The 12845-nt window shown below is 42.0% G+C and overlaps 1 protein-coding gene across 3 annotated transcripts in view; it reads left to right on the forward strand.

Moving 5' to 3' along the window:
* The first annotated feature begins 3491 nt into the window (after positions 1 to 3491).
* GLI3 (GLI family zinc finger 3) overlaps positions 3492 to 12845 on the forward strand; it is a 209099-nt gene continuing 199745 nt past the window's right edge. For 2 of the 3 annotated variants that reach the window (XM_069859764.1, XM_069859767.1), the window contains exon 1: positions 3492 to 3637. The gene's annotated coding sequence lies outside the window, so the exon portion shown is untranslated. Of the gene's footprint in view, positions 3638 to 4516; positions 4644 to 12845 lie in introns of those variants that run through there. The other variant, XM_069859765.1, reaches the window with a different exon arrangement.

Below are 12845 nucleotides of genomic sequence, written 5' to 3' on the forward strand. Positions count from 1 at the left end.
ATAAGCAAATAACCTGGAAGCTTGTAGCTTTGGAGGCATAGGCTGAGAAGAACTGGGGACAGAAGGTAGGTTGAAGAAATGCAGGACTATTGGGCATGACATAACTTTCAGCAGAAAAGTCCTCTAGCTGTGGAATCTTCTGTCAGAAGGATGGGTTTTGGCACTGACCAATAGGTCTTCTGCAAGAGCTAATTCCTTTTTGCAGGGAAACATCATAGACAAATCTCAGAGGTCAGTTTCTCTTGGAGGGGCAATCCATATGTGTGGAAAAATCATTACGTTTTCTTAATATGTAGATTTGTCTTGCTGTTCTGCTTCTCAAGTATGATTCCTCTGAAGCAGGCATGAAAGATGTTAAAAAGGCACCTCCCTAAACAGAGCTGCCCATTTCCCTTTTATTTAGCTGAAGGGCCTTGGATGTTCTAAGCTTCTTTTATATGCTTCATTGTCAAGGTGTTGAAACATTTACAATACACTTCCAATGGCAAATGTCACCCACTCTCCACTTTTTTTTTATTTTCTGCTTGGCCTGACCATTCAGGCAGGCACAGACAGAAACCTTGGTTGTTGTTTCCGTGTTTCCCTTCCCTCAAATCCTTCACTGCTCAAAAACGTGTCAGGAATCTTTTTTCCTCCATAAGCAGGGCTCAAACTATTCTATCTGCTCTTCAGATTTTAAAATTTCTTGACCGTCTTAATTTTGGTGAGAGCTGAGTGCAGTGAAATGTTTAAATCAGAAATGTATGCCTTGAACAGAGCTGGTAAAAAGCAGAATAAAATATATGAAAGATAGAATACATTTTATGACATGACAAGATGTCTGAACTATAAAGAAATAAGATTTTCATTTTTCAGAAGTCCAAGAAGAATCCTGATTTGAAGGATTTTACCCTCGACTTAAAATCATGCCCCTGTTTGAATATCTTTTCTACCTATCATTGAAATTATTATCTTAAGATCACAAATACAGAATTATAAATGGTTAGACAAACAGGATTTTTTCCACATTAATTTGTTTCTTTTATAAAGTCACACTTTGTATGCTGGTTAATTTCCCCTGTTACTTTTAAGGGTTTTCCAGATGTAAAGAGGAAATAAAAAGGTTTAAAAAAAAAATTGATTGCAAAAATACAAAGGAGTAGAATATAAGCAGAAAAAGAGAGAAAGGAACTGGTGGCTGAAGGAATCATAGAGCTTTAAACAGGTTTCTAAATGGACCAGAGGTTTGGATGAACATTCTGTATACCAGCACCACATAAACACATACATAAACAAAAACATTTGCGGTATCACATCACTATTATAATATCGTGAAACAGCCAACATTTTCCCAGAAAAATGGGACTGGAAAATGAAGTCCTGTGAGATGAAAAAAGGCAGAAGAATATCAGCTCCTGGCATCTGTATTCAGATACTGCTGTTGCGGATGCCTCCTCCCACGTAGCACTATGCCTGTCAGCAGTATCGGATGGACAACCAAGGACTGCTCACTCTGAGCAGGAGCACATTTGCCCAGTGGTACGCAGTGAATCTGCTCTGTGGCACGAGGCTCCCAGACCACCCTCCTTTCCATTGTGTCCCAGTGGCTGCCTTTACCTTCCTGCAGCGCATGGGAGTCAGGCACCGGGGATCTCCTGGCTCTGGCGTGCACAGCAAGCTGGATGATGTTCACCCCTCACTCATCATGAAAGTATCTCACTACCGTGTCTGTCCTGTGAGCCAGGGCCGTGCCAGTTGTACTGAACTGGCTCTGTGAAATGTGCACACAAATGGGCGCCCATGGCTTCGCCAGGCAATTTGTCTGACTGTGCCTGGGACATCCATAAATCATAGGCATCTGTCCAAAGCTACCTCTTTGCACCCAGGGAAGGCTTCTAGGTGAAAAAAACCCCAATCAATGGGTCTAAGGAAATTTGGTTTGAAGTGGCCTTTGGGTCAGTAAAGATTGCCATTGTTTTGTTTCTAAAAAACCTCATGCATCAGGGTGCCCCAAACTGTTGTTTTGTAATAAAATGAACATCTTCAATGGCAAGACTAAGGGAAGCTTTAGAAAATGCACTGAATCAAAGGTTAGTCCTTAATTTGTGTCAGCAAACATGCCTCTCTTCAAGAACTGTTAATTTTTGTGGGACTGACTCATCAAATGTTTAGGGTAGTCTGAGCCGAAGGTACCTGGCTAAAACACCTATGTCAGCAACAAATCTTGGCTTGGCTCTGTTGCGAGACACATTATGAGCAAAGGTGCATAATGACCTATTTGACACTGCGATGGCAACAATTTAAATATATACATTTTCCCCAAGAGCCAGTCCCACCTTTGACTTGAAGGAAAATGCTTGTGGTAACCTTTAGTTAGGGTTTCTCAGACTTCTTTATTATCAGGGGAGCAATCTGCAGGTCTAGTAAAAGGCCAGGTGTCTTGTCAGGATGTATCATTTCCCAAAGGCTGGACATACTGGAACAAGTAACTTCTAGCATCCTAGTTCTTGCAGTTTCTGAACCCCAGGATGTATTGCCAGGGGAGTTCTGCTCACGCAGGGCCCAGCAGGAGGACTGGGATGCGGAGCAAGGATATAGGCAGTGAGAAGCCGTGTTTTGCAGGACGAGGGGAAGGCCAGAGGAGCTCAGCAGAGCACTGGGGAGGCTGGCACGGGGGAGGCCAGGGACAAGTGGCAAGGATGGAGGCAGCGAGGAGCCCTGTTTTGCAGGGTGAGGTGAAGGCTAGCGGGGCACAGCAGGGTGCTGGGACGGGATGGCTGGCAGGTGGGAGGACAGAGATGGGAAGCAGGGATGGAGGCAGCGAGGAGCCCTGTTTTGCAGGGCGAGGTGAGGGCTAGAGGCGCTGGGCAGGCTGGCAAGCGGGCAGGGACAGAAGGAACCGGCGAGGCATCACTGTCACTCTTCCCCTCGCCCAAGCGCTTGCACATTTTCCCTGTTTCTCAGTGCCACATGGCTTTGGCGAAACTTTCCTTGAAGTCCGTCGGTCAAGTTCAGCACATGGGAACCCAGAAGCCGCGGGTCGACCTGAAAACCCGCGTTTCCCAAGCGAAAAACCCCCAAAAAACCACAAAAATCCCCAAAACCCAACAACCCTGATTTTCGGCGGGTGCGGGAGCCCCCGGCCGTTCGGGGCGGGGAGGGAGGGCTTGGGGCTGAGCCGGGGAGGAGGCAGCGGGGGGGGGAACCCGCCGCCGCCTGCGGGCTGTGGGCGGGGTGTCGCCGCCTTCGGGCCGGGCCGGGGGCATGGTGGAGGAGGAGGAGGAGGAGGAGGGAAGGGGGGAGCGGGGTGTCATGCCGAGAGCGAGCGTCGCAGCCCGCCAGGCCGCGGCCCGACCCGCACCCCGGGGCGCAGCCGGGCAGCAGCCAGGAGCATCCCCAGCGAAGCGCGGCGAGGGGAGCGGAGCCCCCTCCGCCGCTGACGAGCAAGGGGAGGGAGGGGGTAAAGTTTAGCGGAGGGCGTTTGAATGAAGAGTTATCCCTAAAGAGCCTTTCCCCTGCTCTGATCCAGAGGGCAGCGCTGGGAAGAGGCGGCGGCGGCGGGAGCAACTCTACAACATCTGTAAAACTTGGGAGGCGGCGGCGGAGGGAGAGGAGCGTACGAGAGGCAGGAAAGCGAAAGGGACAACTTTTCCGACACGTGAGTATCTCGGAGCAGTGTTTTTATTCCCCTCCAAAACAATGCCCGGCGGCGGGGCTGGGGGCACGGGACGGAGGGGTCCCCCCTTCCTCCGAGAGCGGAGTGATGCCGGGCGGTGGAGTCGACTAGTCTTTCTTTCTCGATTTTCTTTTTTTCTTTCTTTCTCGATTTTCTTTTTTTCTTTCTTTCTCGATTTTCTTTTTCGTTTGTTTGTTTGTTTCTTTCTTTCCTTCTTTTCTTTCTTTCTTTCCTTCCTTTTCTCTTTTCTTTTTTATTTCTTCCTCTTTTTTCTTCTTTCCATTTCTGTTTCTCTTTTTTCTCGTTTCTTTCTTTTCTCTCTTTTTATTTCTTCCTCTCTTTTTTCTTCTTTCCTTTTCTGTTTCTCTTTTTGTCTCTCTTCTTTCTTTTTTTTTCTTTTTTTATTTCTTCCTCTCTTTCTTCTTTCCTTTTCTGTTTCTCTTTTTTCTCTCTTCTTTCTTTTTCTCTTTTCTTATTTCTTCTCTTTTTTCTTCTTTCCTTTTCTGTTTCTCTTTTTTCTCTCTTCTTTCTTTTTCTTTTCTTTTTTATTTCTTCCTCTCTTTTTTCTTCTTTCCTTCTTTTCTGTTTCTCTTTTTTCTCTCTTCTTTCTTTCTCTCCTTCTTTCTCTCCTGTCTCTCCTTCTTTCTCTTTCTTTTTCTCTCTTTCTGTATCTCTCTTTCTTTCTCTCTTTCTTTCTGTGTCTCTCCCTCCTTCTTTTTTTTTCCCTCCTCCCCCTCTCGGGCTTTTTGTTGAACCAAATCAGAAATGTCAGTCAGTGCGAGTGAGTCAGGAGGGATCAGATTACAAGATCACTGAAACTGATGTCGGATCCGCGCACACACACACTCACAGACACAGACCCAGGCAGAGCCAGAGGCGCGGGCTGCTCCCCGCGGGAGGCGGGAGGGGTAACAGGCCACCCCCCGCCGTGTCCCGTGTCCCCGTCCCGCCGCCCATGGGCAGCGCGGGGGCTCGGCAGCACCGGCAGGTACGTACGGACCCACTTGGCCGAGAAGTTCTTTGTTTCCCCGGGCCACTTTCTCCCGGCGTTCTTTTCCCCCGCCCCTGGCCCCCTCTTCCCTAACTTGGGAGGCGTCTGACCCCTGCGAGGGCGATGGCGGGGAGGAGCGGCGAGAGAGGGGGAGCCTCCTCCGCTCCGCCGGGACGCGTCCCGCGGCGGAGCTGCCCTTCTTATCCCCTCCCCGCCATCCGCCGTGCCCTTCGCCTCTCCGAGAAACTCGCCAACTTGTGCGGGGGAGAGAGGCGAGAGAAGGCGCTGTCACATCTGGAGCGGGGCGGCCCCCGCTCTCCCCGCGCCGGGTGCGGGAGCCGCGGGGCCGAGAACCCGAGGGAATTCGGGGAATTCTCTGGCACCAGGGGCCGAGGGGAGCGGTCCCCAAAAGTCAGAGTGTCCCGTGTCCCCGGCACAGCTCCTGCGCCTCTGCCGCGGCCGCCCCCCAATCCTCGCACCACGTGAGAAAAGGTAAAGGGAAATGCTGCCCCCTCCCCTCTCCCCCCACCCCCCCCCCAAAAAAATTTTCTTTTTAACTCCTCTGGTGCGCAGCTTTGATCCGGTGTCCGGGGCCTTCCTTCAGTTTGTATGGAGATGTATTTATGTAAAACATTTTCTCTCAGCTCCTTGCCAGCTGTTCCACATTTTCCAGCTGCCACTTCAGTTTGAAATGATGGACTGTGCGGATCTCAAAGAGCCTTTTAGTCAAAGGTAGGGCTAGCTGTCCGCTCCATACACACTGTCACGTTGTCTGGGCTGTTCCGCTAAAAGGATATTAGGTAGCAACACGCAGCAAAAATCCTCCTCTCTGTTGCAGCCGGGCTGCTTCCCTCCTCATTTTCAAGGCTCAATAAACGTGGTTTTTGAAGCTTCAGCGTGCAGACTTCATTTCTTTTGTCCGTGCTGCAAAGGAAAAAAAAACCAAAAAAACCAAACACTGACTTGGAAGCGAAATTTTTCACAGGCCCGGAGATGCTTGGCTGATTTAAATCAACAAACATTTTTAAGAGGGCATGGCTGCCCCTCTTTCTGTGTGTGATGTGGGTATGGGTTTCAAAACCACTTAAGTCCTTGGAATAGTGAGAAATCACTAAGTTTCTCTGTGTTGCAAAATTGTTTTTGATGTGGTGTTCAGCGAGATTAGGGATTGAAATCTGCTAGAACTGGCCTTAAGTAGTTCGAATATTTGTGCTATTGCATTGTAATTTGGAAAGGTGCCTCGCTGATTGATTCCTATAATTATTTCATTTAGGTCCTTTATTAAAAATTAATGATGATCTGACAGTTTCTTAATTACATATGTCACGATTATTTTGAAGAAAGACGAATGCAGTGTTTTAAAAGTAAAGCAACCTTAAAATGTAAAAATTGCCGTGTCCACACCACTGTATTTCAGTTGAGGAAATATATATTAAAAAGAACTGTGAATGAGTTTAGCAATGTAAACTGTAGGCAGCCTCCTGAGAGTTTGTTTATATAATAAAGGTTTGGGTTTAGCTTGCTAGTACTAAATACTTTCAGTTTGGTGTATAGCCCAATTCTAAAAACATAAATAGTAGTAAGTATGAGAGAAGGCTGTTTTTAAGGGGAGGATTATTTCTTTAAAAGGAGGATTATGTGATTTTGAGTGAGTAAGAAGAATGAGTAAGAAAAGGAATCCCTTGGTGTATATATATATTCTTTTAAGCAGCGGTGGAAGTAAAACTGTGGCTTAAGGTGCCTAAATGAATGCACTTTTGTATTCCAATAATTGCACTGGGTTATCAGTAGGACGTGCCCTTTTCCAAAGCATTTTTTCAGAAGTACTACAAAACAAAGACATCACCTGCGTTTTCCTGCAGTTTTTGATTGGAATAATGTTTTTGTCTCGAGAAGGCAGTGGCCAAGGCAGTGTTTATGTGATAGGTAATCTAAAGTTGTGAAAGATACATTATGCATTTTCAAACACAAAAACATTTTCTAACTAAGAGATTAAACCAGTAATGGTTACAAATAGTTTCTGTTTACTTTGGAGTCAGTGCTGGAGAAAACAAAAAGCTCAAGCTTTGTGATATCATTATAATTTGTTCACCTTGCAGCTTGCTTAATTTTTTTTAACAAGATAAATGTGTGCATTTGATACTCACTTGTAAAAGTTTCAGTTACACTTCCTGCCTCCTTTCTGGGACAGCTATTGCATTCCCTGCACTCTGTAGCATGTTTGAATTTCACCCTGTGCATTAAATGAAGGAATGGCATATTTTTGTGTTGCAGAGTGTTAGTGAGAAGTTGGTGATCTTTGCCTGGTAAATAAGAAATATGATGGTTATTAAAGCAGGATTTATTTGGAATTATGGAAGGAAGCAGTTTAATGATCAGTGTTGCATGCACTATATGGAGACAGTAGTGTACCAAGAAAAAGCAGACTTGAAGGAAGAGTGAATCAATGAGTCATGAAATCCTCAGGAAAACCTTAGTAATGGAATGTTAATGCTTTTAGACTATAGTAGATTATCTTAAAAGTCAGACTTTTCTTCTTTATGCAATTGTTGTAAATCCCTAGCTAAAGAATACTTTGAAGAAGGCTTTAGTTTTTCTGGCACTCATATTCTGTAGTCACTCTGATTCTTTTGGAAGATTCAAGAAATTTTCTGCCAACTTGCAGTGAGGCAATTAAAATGCTAAAATGGCTACAGAGGAAGGTTTTATTCAACAAAAGGTTCAGCTGTAATAATGATTTCAAGTTGTCTTTTAACCGTAGGTTTTATAGACGTCCTCCTTTTAGACTTTGTCATTTTTATAAGGGAATTGATTTGTTATACTTCAAAATCAAATAAAATGAGACAGAATAAACAAAAATAGGGCATGGGTGCTGCTGCTAACTTTTCAAGTTCTTTCAGTGCATTTTTCATCTTTACTTTTATTTGATAGGTCTGTGAAATAGAGCTGTAGACTGGCAAAGACTTTAAATGAAATTTCACACTTTGATGATTTTTTTTAAACTTTGATATATTGACAGCAAAAGGAGCTGCAAAGCTTTTATATAACTTGAGTAGTAACGCCAAGCAGCAGTCAAATGTCTCTATGCATTTGTGTTTAACTGCAGAAGAAAAACATGTCCATGGGCAGTAGAGGGTTCTTATCAACTCCCTAATCCCAGATCCCAGCAAACCTTGAGGGCATGCCTCAGATCTTGCTGAAATCATTGTAGACTCTCACAGTTTGCAGATTAAATATGCTATGTGTTCCTGGCTCCAACAACAGTTTTATGAGCTCACTAGGCTTCCTGTTTTAAGATCCCTTTCTGAAGTTTTTAGGAGTTGCTAAAGGCGATGCCGTCTGTGGCAAGTGGTACTTGTTAATTTAGAGACACTTTAGATATTTAATTCTGTCTGTAAAAATAGCCAAAATTGCCATTTTCAAATCGGATGTAGAGTTGTACTGAAAAAAAAAAGTCCCTTTAAAGAGGGATTCTGTTGTTTTTATGTGTTTGTTAGTACACAAGGTTACAAAGTTTACACGGGGCTTGATTTGTTTTATGGGGGCTTGACTTTGACCGGGCTCTTTAAAACGAGACTTTTTCGGTTGTAATTCTAAGCACAATGCAGCCTTTAGTACATAATTTCTGAGCCTCTTTTAACCAATTGTATTTATAGCAGCTCATTAAACATACCTTTGAAGTTCTCCTTCTCCTTTCAGTGTCAAAAAAGGGAAAATGTATTCTGCCAGGGGTGAATTTCAGTGAATCAGGTAGTTGACCCTGGGATTTGTTGACCCTTCTAAACGAATATGCTTTGCACCTCAAGTTCTGGGTCTGGTGGTCTTCTTTTCTAGCTGCGAAATAGTTAACTCTTATGTTTTATTCACTGCAATCATGTTTATGTATTTGGCGTAATAGATTTAATTAAAAAGGAAAATACTTATTGTACAACAACATGTGTCACGTTATCCCCTAGAGAACTTGAGCCAATTTTGTGCTTAAAGGTTATTCAATGAATGAAATTTTGAAAGCCCATTTGTCAAGGTACTGCACGGTTTCTGTTAGTTTTCAACCCCCAAATTCATTGTCTGCGTGGCCCAGTCATTAGTCATCAGTGTATTAGTGCTGCCTTCAGGCAATACTGCCCAGCACTTCTTCACACCATTATAGCTCTAAAAGTGTACTCTGCCGACTTGTAGCCTTACTGCTCTGATTTCCGCTTGGCTGCGTTTGAGGTAAGTCCCCTCCCTACCTTCCAGCTCACTCTAATCCCTGCTTTCTTTTAAGGCTGCTTTCTGCAGAGATTTAGAGGGAAACTTTCTTAAAGATTGCACCGGCATCATGCTGTGGTTTTTGTTGTGGTCTGTGTTGTACATATAAATTGTACCTGCATTACCTTGAAAGTGTATTAAATTGGCTGCTGATCTGAAGAGCTGGTTTCTATCTCTTTATAAGAAGAAAACAAGAAACAAGACAATACATTGATCTTAAAAATGCCTGCGAGATTATTTAGATTACAACAAAGAGTGAACTAATAGGGATAGAATGCATTTTGTCTCTGAGTAGTTGCTGGGTGTCAAAACTGATAACATCAGAATCCACTACCAAGAGATCTGATTGAATAATTTTCTTAGCTGAAGTTTCCACTCTAACATTCTTCTGCACTGATTGCCAAGACAAGTAATTTTTTTTTTTTTTTTTGGTAAGGTGCTCAAAATACTGCTGTATTTTTTTGGTATCTGATATTTAGGTCAGAGCTAAAGGACCCAAATAACCTTTTAGTGGCTTACAGCTGAACCTCCTCCAACTAAGTTTGCTGCTTCATATGATACTCTGTTTTCTTTACATACAAATCTGGTAATGTCGAGAAAATCAACTGCATGTAAAGAATACTTCATCCAGCTGCTGAGAGAATGAAGCCTTCATTAGACACGATGTATGAATACCTGAAACCAAATAGTCAGGAACACAGATCAAGTTAGTGTCACTTCAGTACAATGTCTGCTGTTCTGAACCGCGTATATTAAAATGAAATCCTAGCACTACCAATTCTTAACTAACAGGACGTGTGGTTTAGTGTGGTTTTGCTTGGCTCTTCAATTCACTATGGATGTGTTTTTCTGGGAAAATAAGACAGCTGTATAATGCTATGATTATGCTGTTAGAACTGGGATAGTGGATGGCAAAGTAATTTATACTGCAGCAGTTCAGAGTTGTGTGTTGTGAAGTTACAAAAATGTGAAGGAATCATGATGCATTTTTACTGCTACTATGAGACAGGTGTAAAACCTAAAGTAAACTGTAAAAGCTGAAGATAAAGTTTTATAAAGTACTTTTCACACTTGAAGTTCTTCCTGACTATATGGAGCTTTCCTAGCTCTTTTATGTGTTAAAACATCTGTGTTGGGTTAGAATGTGAAACTCTGGATGAAGTCATCCCTTAACCTGAGAATATGCCAAGGAGATAAACATGCTTCCAGAAATGGAACTGGTGATCAAAATATGGCACTCATAAAAACATTTTACTTGATTCTTTTAATCTTGTTTTAAAATGCTAATTGTAAAATATGGAATACAGTCTTTTCTGCTTTCATTTGCATATCATGAGTTGGAAACAGAAGGCACATCTTCATGATAGATGTATATTAAAAATGTTCTTCCCTGAGCTCAGTTCCAGAATAGATTGACATTGATATATAGATCTAGGTTTGATGCTAAGGAAACTTTCATCTCTTGAGATTGATGAGATAAGGCAAAAAAGTGTGACGAAAGCGGTCATGCCATCGGAATTCACGTTTAGCTCTGGTGCTCTGTATTAGAATATGTCTGCATTTTTCTGTGGTGGCTGTAGTGACTTCTCATTTGGTGAACTAAATAAATCACGGTGTAAAGCACACCCATTACAGTTGTTTGTACTTCACTCTACCAAGATGTTTGCTGACAAAATTGTAAGAAGAGAAAGAAGAAAGCGTTCTGTATCTTCACCACAAGTGTTACTTGTGCTAATAACAGTATCAGCAGAGGAAGTCATAGGGTATGTTATCAACACAGCAAGTCTTGCTGGCTGTCCTCTCTGCGTATTCCTGGCCTTTCAAGTCTCGAGCATATGAATGCCCTAATTCAGGTTTCGTAACACAAGTGTTTTACAGAAGGAAGGGCAAAAAACTGAATGTAGACTTGGTAGGGAAGTCTGAAGTGTCACTATTCATTTTAACCTATTGCTACAAACAGTGAAGTCCACAGGAGACTTCTGCCCTACCCTCCCCACCCCCACCCCCCCAGCCCTGTGCTAATTCTTTTACAGCTAATCTTACTTGGACATAATTATTAGAGTTTTTCCTGCTGCAGAGTTTGAAGCACAAGAACATGTAGGATTGCAAAACAAGCAATAACACAGCTCACTCTGAATTTTCTAGCTATATTAGCTAGTTTAATTGGCAGGATTTCTGATGTCTTAAGGGCATTACCATTTTTAAAACACCAATCACCCTCCAACTCCCACCCCAGAAATATATTTACAGGTTTGGAGACTTGAAAAATACGTGGTGCTTTCTGTTATTTAAGAAATAATCTCTGTTCTTTCCATTGTCTGTAGTTAGGTAGTTTTGTAAGGGAGTGTGAATGAGGAATAAAGAAACTCTAGACCATGTGATTAAAATAACGACTGCTTAGATGCAGAGTTAATGACCTGGTTTGTTTGTTTGTTTATGGTTGTGGGGTTGGCTTTTTTTTTTCATTTTAAAGTTTAGTTATTTACTCTAAAGAGGCTTTGATAATGAATGAATTATGAATTTTTACCTCCAAGAATACATCAGATCTGAAATTTAAAGCCACTAAGATGGCTAAGACGTAAATTCTGGCTCTGTATCCCTCAGCTTTGTCTTGCATATTCCCAGCCGGCAACTTGTGTGAGGGATGGACTATTTGAATGTGGACAGTTTGACCCAAATCCTTCAGTGTTTTTATCCATTAAATTCTTTTTGCTGGATAAGAAACCGTGAGTTGCTCCTTTCTGTTGTTTTATTTAGATACTAAGCTGTTTTAAAAGCTGTTTTATTTAGATACAAAGTTTAATCTGTTGAAGTAATAGTAAAAACATTTAATTTGGGTTATACTTTAAAGCTTTCTAAATCCCGTAACAAAAGTAGAGATAATCTACTTGTAAGATTGTGTGGTGATAGGTATTAAAAGCAACTCAGGTGCTGCCTCAGGAGGAAGTGCCACTTACTGATCCTGCTGTGTGTTTGTGTTTTAAATATTTTCAGAACTTTTAGCAATCTAGTTTATCTGTAGCAGATAGGTGTAAGCAAACATAATTCCTCTGGAGTCGAGCAATTATTACACTTGATCAGTAGTTCAGTGTATGCCATAGAATAGTTTCTCACTTAGGATCTTAATCACTAGGATGCTAATAGCACTGGTTGCCTAGCTGATTGCCTTTGTGTTTGTGATCCTGCATTCTTGTTGCCACAAGCTATTTAACCTATCAGGAACAGATCAGATCATTATTAACCAGGCTTTAGGTCTAGTTGTTTTTCAGTCTTTATGGGGGGAAGAAATCAAAGGAATGTAACACAAGAAAAGACAGCAGATAGTAATGAATTTGGAAAGATTGTATTAATACATGTGGGGCCCTGTAACCTGTGGTATTTTTTAATTTCAAGCAATGAATCCACCTATCTGATTCTGTTGAGGGGTTTTGGTTTTTTTGTTGTTTTTTCTTTTTTTTCTTTCTTTCAAATTTTACTTTTCAGAACAGATTGAGAAGTATGCAGTTAGCAACTACTGCATCTATAGATAATGCATGTAATTTAAACAGAGAGAAGTAGTATGAAGTATAAAATACCCTTATTCCCCAACTTATTAATGGCTTTTTGGAGTTTTTTATATAGTGGATATAAGACTATTGTTTGTGCTGTTTCTATCAGAGTTAGTCTTACTGCGACTGCATGTCTCAACAGGGAACAATCCAAACAAATTTTGACCAGGAGTAGTTAATGGGGGCTGCAGAATTCTGGTTTAGCTTACAAAAAGCTGAGAAAAATAAAACTATTTAAAAGAATGTGTAGTATTTAGATTAGTTTGTATAGCTATTATGAAAATGGTGAGTGTACCAAGAGGTTAACGTTACAACTGGAAGATATTTCTTAAAATGCCTGAGCACTTGTGTATTTTTCAGCAAATACTGTCAGAGGTAACTTTGTCAGTGCAGTTTTGCC

Source organism: Phaenicophaeus curvirostris, chromosome 6 (assembly GCF_032191515.1).
Source record: "Phaenicophaeus curvirostris isolate KB17595 chromosome 6, BPBGC_Pcur_1.0, whole genome shotgun sequence".
NCBI classification, from domain to species: domain Eukaryota; kingdom Metazoa; phylum Chordata; class Aves; order Cuculiformes; family Cuculidae; genus Phaenicophaeus; species Phaenicophaeus curvirostris.